At 41.0% G+C, this 7,500-nt stretch overlaps 1 long non-coding RNA gene across 1 annotated transcript in view; it reads left to right on the top strand.

Annotated features, from left to right (window-relative positions):
* The window catches only part of LOC149130213 (uncharacterized), a 280,239-nt gene that overhangs the window by 45,556 nt on the left and 227,183 nt on the right, over positions 1 to 7,500 (top strand). Inside the window, exon 2 of the long non-coding RNA XR_016239212.1 lies at positions 4,385 to 4,519. This is a non-coding gene — a long non-coding RNA (uncharacterized LOC149130213). The remainder of the gene's footprint in view (positions 1 to 4,384; positions 4,520 to 7,500) is intronic.

A 7,500-nucleotide genomic window follows, 5' to 3' on the forward strand; every position in this document is an offset into this window, starting at 1 on the left:
GCTACGTTCTGAGTTCAAATTCCGCCGAGGTCGACTTTGCCTTTCATCCTTTCGGGGTCGATTAAATAAGTACCAGTTACGCACTGGGGTCGATATAATCGACTTAATCCATTTGTCTTTGTTTGTCACCTCTGTGTGTAGCCCCTTGTGGGCAGTCAAGAAATAACACACTCAATATACACGCATACACACACATTCACACACATTCACATACACACAAACAAGCACGCACACACACACACACAACATACATACACACACACACAATATGCATACACACACACACACACACACACACACACACACACACACACACGCAATATACACGCATACATCCACCCGTGATCATGTCTATCTCTTATCTCTGTCTCTCGTTATTGTTTGTGTTGGAGACGTCTTCGGATTGACAATGTAATACTGGGGGGGATTAACGTGGTGGCGATGGCGGCTGTGGTGGTGGTGGTGGTGGTCGTGGGGGTGGTGGTGAGTGGTTGTGTTGTTATTGGCGGTGGCCGTAGTGTTGACGATGGTGGTGGTGATGGTCATGGTAGTGGTGGTGGCGTTGTTGTCGGTGGTGGTGGTGGTGGTGGTGGTGGTGGTCATGTGTTTTTATTGTTGTTGATGATGGTTTTGGTGTTATTGGGGGTAATGGAGGTTGTGGTGGTGGTGGTGGTGGTGATGGCCATGGTTGTCTTGGTGGTGGTGGTGGTGATGGTCATGGTTGTCTTGGTGGTGGTGGTGGTGGTGCTGTTGATTTTGTTGTTGCAGTTTCCGATGCTGCTGTTGCGGGGACCATAAACATACACCGCTTACACACACACACACACATACATCAGAGCATAGATACACATACACACACACACACACACACACACACACACACACACACACACACACACACATGTACACACGCAAAGGAACATATACACAAGAACATGCACAATAACAGACACACATACACACAGAAGACCATACGCACATAAGAACTTACACACCAGAACACACGCATGCACTCACACACACACACAAACACACACTTCACACCCATCCTCAACACACCTCTTCAGACACCTTCCCCCTCTTATCTCCCCCACTTTCTACTACTGTCTGTGCCTCCGTTTAATACCGTTTAACTTGTTTTAAACGCTTTTTCTGTGTAATCAGGGTGTAATCGGGGTGGAAGGTGTTTAAGCCGGCTTGATAGGGGTGGCGGGTTTTGTTTCTAATCTCAAGTGTGTACATGTGTGTGTGTGTGTGTGTGTGTGTATGAAGAAAGTATTGGTTTCCATCAAGCATCCCCACCCCTCCAAATAAGAGAACCACTATGAGGTCCCTCGGCATGCGAGAAATAGAAACGAAATCTTCTTTGCCATTGGTGTTGTAGCATTTTGGTCCCATTTGGTGAGAAAACGTTCAAGACTTGCTTTCGGGTCACACACGGAGATGAACCCATTCCAGTATTTCTAGAAACACAGTCGGCTCTGTGCTTGGCTCAGTGGTTAGAGTGTCAGATTCACAATCATGAGGTTGAGAGTTCGATTCCCTGACCGGGCGGACTGGGTGTTGTGTTCTTGAGCAAGACACTTTATTTCACCAGAGGTTAAAGTCCCCAGACCGAGCGTAGAAATTACAGATTTGTGTGGAATCGAAACGAACCTATCACCTGTCTCTCGTCGATGCAGTGGCACCATTTTGGCGGAGCTGAGAGGGGGTTGGTGGTATCTTCGTCAAAACACAGACTGATGCACTTTGTGTTAACAGAATGGGGATTACTCGAAAGGAATTTCTTTCTCTTTAGGCGCAGGCGTGGCTGTGTGGTAAGAAGCTTGCTTCCCAACCACATGGTTCCGGGTTCAGTCCCACTGCGTGGCACCTTGGGCAAGTGTCTTCTACATTAGCCTCGGACCGACCAAAGCCTTTTGAGTGTTTTTGAGAGACAGAAACTGAAAGAAGCCCGTCGTATGTGTGTGTCTCTCTCTATATCTCTCTCTATATATCTCTCTATATATATATATATGGAGGCGCAATGTCCCAGTGGTTAGGGCAGCGGACTCGCGGTCATAGGATCGCGGTTTCGATTCCCAGACCGGGCGTTGTGGGATTGAACCTGAAACCCCATGGCTGCGAAGCAAGCTTCTCTTTTGACCACACAGACATACCTGCAGGGTTGACGGTCACGAGTAGAATACGTCCGATGGAATCTCTCCTCGGTGACGGTTGACCCAGGGCTGAGCAACAACAAGAACAATAACAACATCGACTACCGCCGCTAATACAAGCCGACACCAACCGTGACCACCATTACGGACCAGCTACATGACACCACCACGGTCAACCACCACGACCACCACCACTGCCACCGCCGCCACTCGACAATCAGGCACGTCCATTAGTAGCACACTAAACTTCCCCTCCTCCGATCACTACTCCCCCCACCCCGCCCGCGCTCATCCCCCCATCCCCCCGCACCGTTCCCCACCCCAATCGCCAACCTTATCTTGTAGATTAGCACGTATACCCCGGAAAAGAGGTGATTAACTTCAGCGTCGAATGTCTCGCTGGTAAGGGATTTCGATAAAGACGTAGTGTCGTGTAAACACGAGGCACCTTAGCCTTCCCATCCACCCATCCACCCGTATTTTAAGCACCCAACCACCCCCAGCCATCCGTTCCTCTCTCTCTCTCTCTCTCTCTCTCTCTCTCTCTCTCTCTCTCTCTTTCGCCCCCTCTCCCTCAACCTACCCGTCTTCTACTCGTTTATACAAATAACTCTAACCCACCCTGAATATCTCTATTTACACCTTGCTCTGGTAATCATAGGAAGCCGTTTTCGCTTGATTCTTTCGGCACACACACACACACACACGAACGCACACGTGCGCGCAATACATAAATACATGTGTGTGTGTGTGTGTGTGTGTGTGTGTGTGTGTGTGTGTGTGTGTGTGTGTAAAGTGTGCGAGGGGTATTTGAGGACATACTTGTTGATTTAATTAAACAACCCTCAACTAGTAAAACCGTAACATATTTTAATAAAAAACTTGTGCACATGTTCTCCGTAAGTTTTGTCATAATACCATTCTATGAATCCGCCTTCAGCTTCGATGACAGCTTCAAGACGGGATCGAAATCGTTAACAAGCTTGCACTAAATGTCGCACATCACCTGGGCAGTGACAGCCTTCACTGGGGCTGTGGTTTTGTGGATATGTCGATTAGTCTCTCTTTAAACAACGCTCCAAACATGATAAGTCCATGGGATTTAGATCTAGCTGATTGGAGGCCGCAAGTTCGGTGTTACATGATCGCTATGATCGTCTGAGACCTATTCTTAGGTTAAGTGGATCCCTTTAGAAAGTGCTGAGTCTTTGCTGAAACACACGTGGCTTTCCATTGCGTGCTTCATTCATCCAAGGCGTAACTGGAGTAAAAATTATCTGCCAACATAACATGGCAGTCCTGGTTTAGGACGAATGTTGCTGTGATTTAGTCCCAGGAGACATCGTCTCCTGGTGGCTAGACGAGACGAGTCGTGTCTTTATATTTTCGAACAAAAGAATCTAGTACCCCCACTCAGCTCAAAACAATTGTATTCAGCTTGTGTTCATGAATGAGGAAGGAAGGACTGATAGATGAATAAAGAAGGAAGGGGTGATGTCATACTTGGTAGTGGGATGATGAAAATTGTACGCTGAGAAAATAAATCAAACAGCGTTTCAACTCTGTGAATGTGCGTGTGCGCGCGCAATGGAAATGGGATGATTCATCTTTGTTTGCTTAGTATTTGGGTTTATATTTTGATTTGGTTGAATCTTGGTTGTTTTTTTTTTTTGTTGGTCAGTTATTTGTAGCGTTTTGACAGAAAAAAGTCATTCTAAAATTGTTTTTTAACGTAAGCGTGCCCAAACAAGTCGAATGCTTACACAGACCAGGTTTTACAGCCACATCATCCAAACCGACCGGGTGAAACCGGGCTTAGCTGCTAGTATATATATATATATATATATATATATATATATATATATATATATATATATATATATATATGTATGTGTGTGTGTGTGTGTGTGTGTGTGTGTATAGTTCAGATTTATAGAAAAACAAAGACGAAAACGAGTGTAGGAACAATAAACAAATGTATTAATTTCACGCTCGCGAAAAATGGAAGAGTCTTATGTTTCGAGCCAACGCTCTTCGTCAGAAAGGAATAAGAGGAAATAAATACAGAGAGAATGAAAAAAATAAACGTGTTGCATTCAGTGGTCCAACATGATGTATAAAGTATAAAGCTGGTTAAGGAAAAAAGGTTTTATTATACAGGTTATATGTATTAAAACATACACACGCATATACACTCACTGACACATTCTACTACTTCTTCACAGGTTTCAGGCATCGGCTTGCTGTCATGCTGGAGCATCGCTTTTAATGGTTTATTCAATCACATTCACCAATACGTGTAAAAACCCAGTAAAACGGAAAGAAAAACACGGAAAGATACGAATGCAGCCGAAATATCGGTAAGTGATTTACGACGATTAAATAACTACAAAATTGTTCAGTTGTTAATTGAAAAAAAAGTCAATTGAAAAAAAAAGTTAATTGAAAAAAAAGTTAATTGAAAAAAAAAGTTATTTGAAAAAAAGTTATTTGAAAAAAAAGGCATTTAAAATATTAATTTACTGATATTCTCTGGATTCGATCCCAGAACTTCAGCTTTAAACTCTGCATTGTATTTACAGCCCATGGTTTCTTTGGATACGTATTTTTACTAATCTGGATACTAATCTTTAATTGAAAAAAAAGTTAATTGAAAAAAAAAGTTAATTGAAAAAAAAAGTTAATTGAAAAAAAGTTATTTGAAAAAAAAAAAGGCATTTAAAATATTAATTTACTGATATTCTCAGGATTCGATCCCAGAACTTCAGCTTTAAACTCTGCATTGTATTACAGCCCATGGTTTCTTTGGATGTGTATTTTTACTCATATTTATCTGTCGATTCTCCCTTTTCTGTATTTGCTGTGATAACATCAGATCGTCGTAACCGACGGAACGCCCTTTGTGTATGTATGTATGTATGTATGTCTGTGTGTGTGTGCATAGGTATATGTATATCAGTATATCGGCGAATAGAGCTTGTGAGGTTTAGTTTTATGAGTGGCACTGTGTGGCACAAGACTCCTTGACAAATGACTCGGGTCCTCCAGTGCCCCCTGACCAAAATTTTGTTTTTCCTAATCACCACCATGATATTTCAAGATATATATTTGGCAAACCTTGTTAAATTTTATTTTCATATTTCTATCGAAATTTCTTATTTCCACCTTTTTAACCACCTTTGTGTCGTATCGCTGGCGCTTTCTGCTTATGAAAATGTAGTTAGTATGTACACCTTTACGTACATGTTTGTACGAACATATACACACGTATGGATTCTTTGTTTACTCATCTACGGTACAGTTACGTATTTAAAAAATATATATATTTTAATTAATTTGTTATACAGTGCAGTACTGTATTTTTTATTTATCAATTTATTAATTTTTAGGCACGAAAATGCTTATTTTACCACAGAAATTATTAAAATCTAAAAAAAATATAAATACTTATCGGCCGCAGAAACCCGCGATATATTGAGGAGTCCACGGTATAAATTTACATATATTAGCCAGAAAAGTCCGCGATGTTCAAAGGGCGCGATAAGCGAACCGCGAGTCTGATTTTCACGGCTGCTCTAGGGTGTCCGACAAGTCGTAAATTCCCTTGGTGTAATAAAATCAAATGAATAATAACATACATCTGACAATTATCCATTTTCATTTGTATATATATATATATATATATATATATATATATATATATATATATATATATATTCTCTTACAGTCAATCCACCTTTCATTCAAGGTGTAAGCTGCTATTTTAAAATAGTTTCCCAGTCAGCTTTAAATGCTTATTCGTTGAATTGCTGTCCGTGAACGCTTAAATATAGACACAATTTCTAAACTATTTTATTTGTCTCTATTATCACAAGTGTCTGACGAACGTTTACGTGAAACTCTGAGTAACAGTTTGTGAATGTTCTTTCAGCTTTAATACTGGGAAAGGCTGAAACGGTTAAGACTCTACTCCTTGGAGAGAAGGCGGGAGAGGTATGCAGTAATATAGATTTGGAAGATCCTGGAAGGAATTGTGCCAAATTTTGGCATTGAAAGCTACACCAATGCCAGAACGGGACGACATTGCATAGTGCCAAAGATCCCAGCAATGCCATCGCGCCTCAGGACCAGTTACTGCAACAGTTTGGGTTTCAGGGGCCCACAGCTTTTTAATATTCTCCCAAAGAGCCTGAGGAACCTGCACAAAGTAGATGTAGGGTTTTTTAAATCAAAGCTGGACCTCTTCCTGCCGAGAGTCCCAGATGAACCGACCTCTCGGCAAGAGGTGCAAATGAGTGTAGCTACATCAAACTCCATTCTTCACCAAGTGCCACATATTGTAAGAGGCTCCCTGTAATAACAGTGTAGCAAAACCGCGGTGCATCAGCATGGCCGCAGCTCTGAGCTGAAACTATAATATATACACACACACACACACATATATATATATATATATATATATATATATATATATATATATATATATATATATATATATATACACGCGAGTGTGTATGATTGTGTATAAGTAGTAGGATAGAGAAAGCTGCTGCCGCTAACTTCGCCTTCGCAGGACATCGTTAGACAACAGTTTAACAACTGAGATATTCGGCAGGATGGGGTACGATGTGGTTGTGGTGGTGGTGGTGGTGGTGGTAGGGTAAGGGTTCGGTAAGGTGAGGTTCAGCAAGGTAAGTGGGCGAACCCTCAGAGGGGATTTCGAAAGGCCACTTTGATCAAGTACTTAGTAACAGGGGAGCTGCAGAGGAAGCTCACTGTTGCCGGTTTGTCTACAATGCTAAAACACCGCTTCTGTCAGCTGGACGCACTCGTATGTGTGTGTGTAAGTGGATACACACACACACACACACGCATTTACACACGCACACACGCACACACACATATATATATACTCATAAATATACACATATATATATATACACACATATATATATACTCATATAAGTATACATATATACACACACATATATATATATACGTATACATACACATATATACACTCATACATAAATATACATATATATGTATACATATGCATATATATATATGCATACATAGAATACATGCATATATACACATATACACATATATATATGTATACATATGCATATATGTAAATATACTTATATACATGTACATATTTATATATACGTGAATATATTTATATGTATATAGCACGCATATATATCTGTGTGTCTGTGTGTGTCTCTCTCGATACACACACACACAAACACACACACACACATATATATATGGTATTAATTTTATTGAAAAGATATATGGCATTTTTCTCTTCCCCCGTGTAAACATGGAACGTTGT

The sequence above is a fragment of the Octopus bimaculoides genome, chromosome 30, assembly GCF_046866305.1.
Source record: "Octopus bimaculoides isolate indiv1 chromosome 30, ASM4686630v1, whole genome shotgun sequence".
NCBI lineage: Eukaryota > Metazoa > Mollusca > Cephalopoda > Octopoda > Octopodidae > Octopus > Octopus bimaculoides.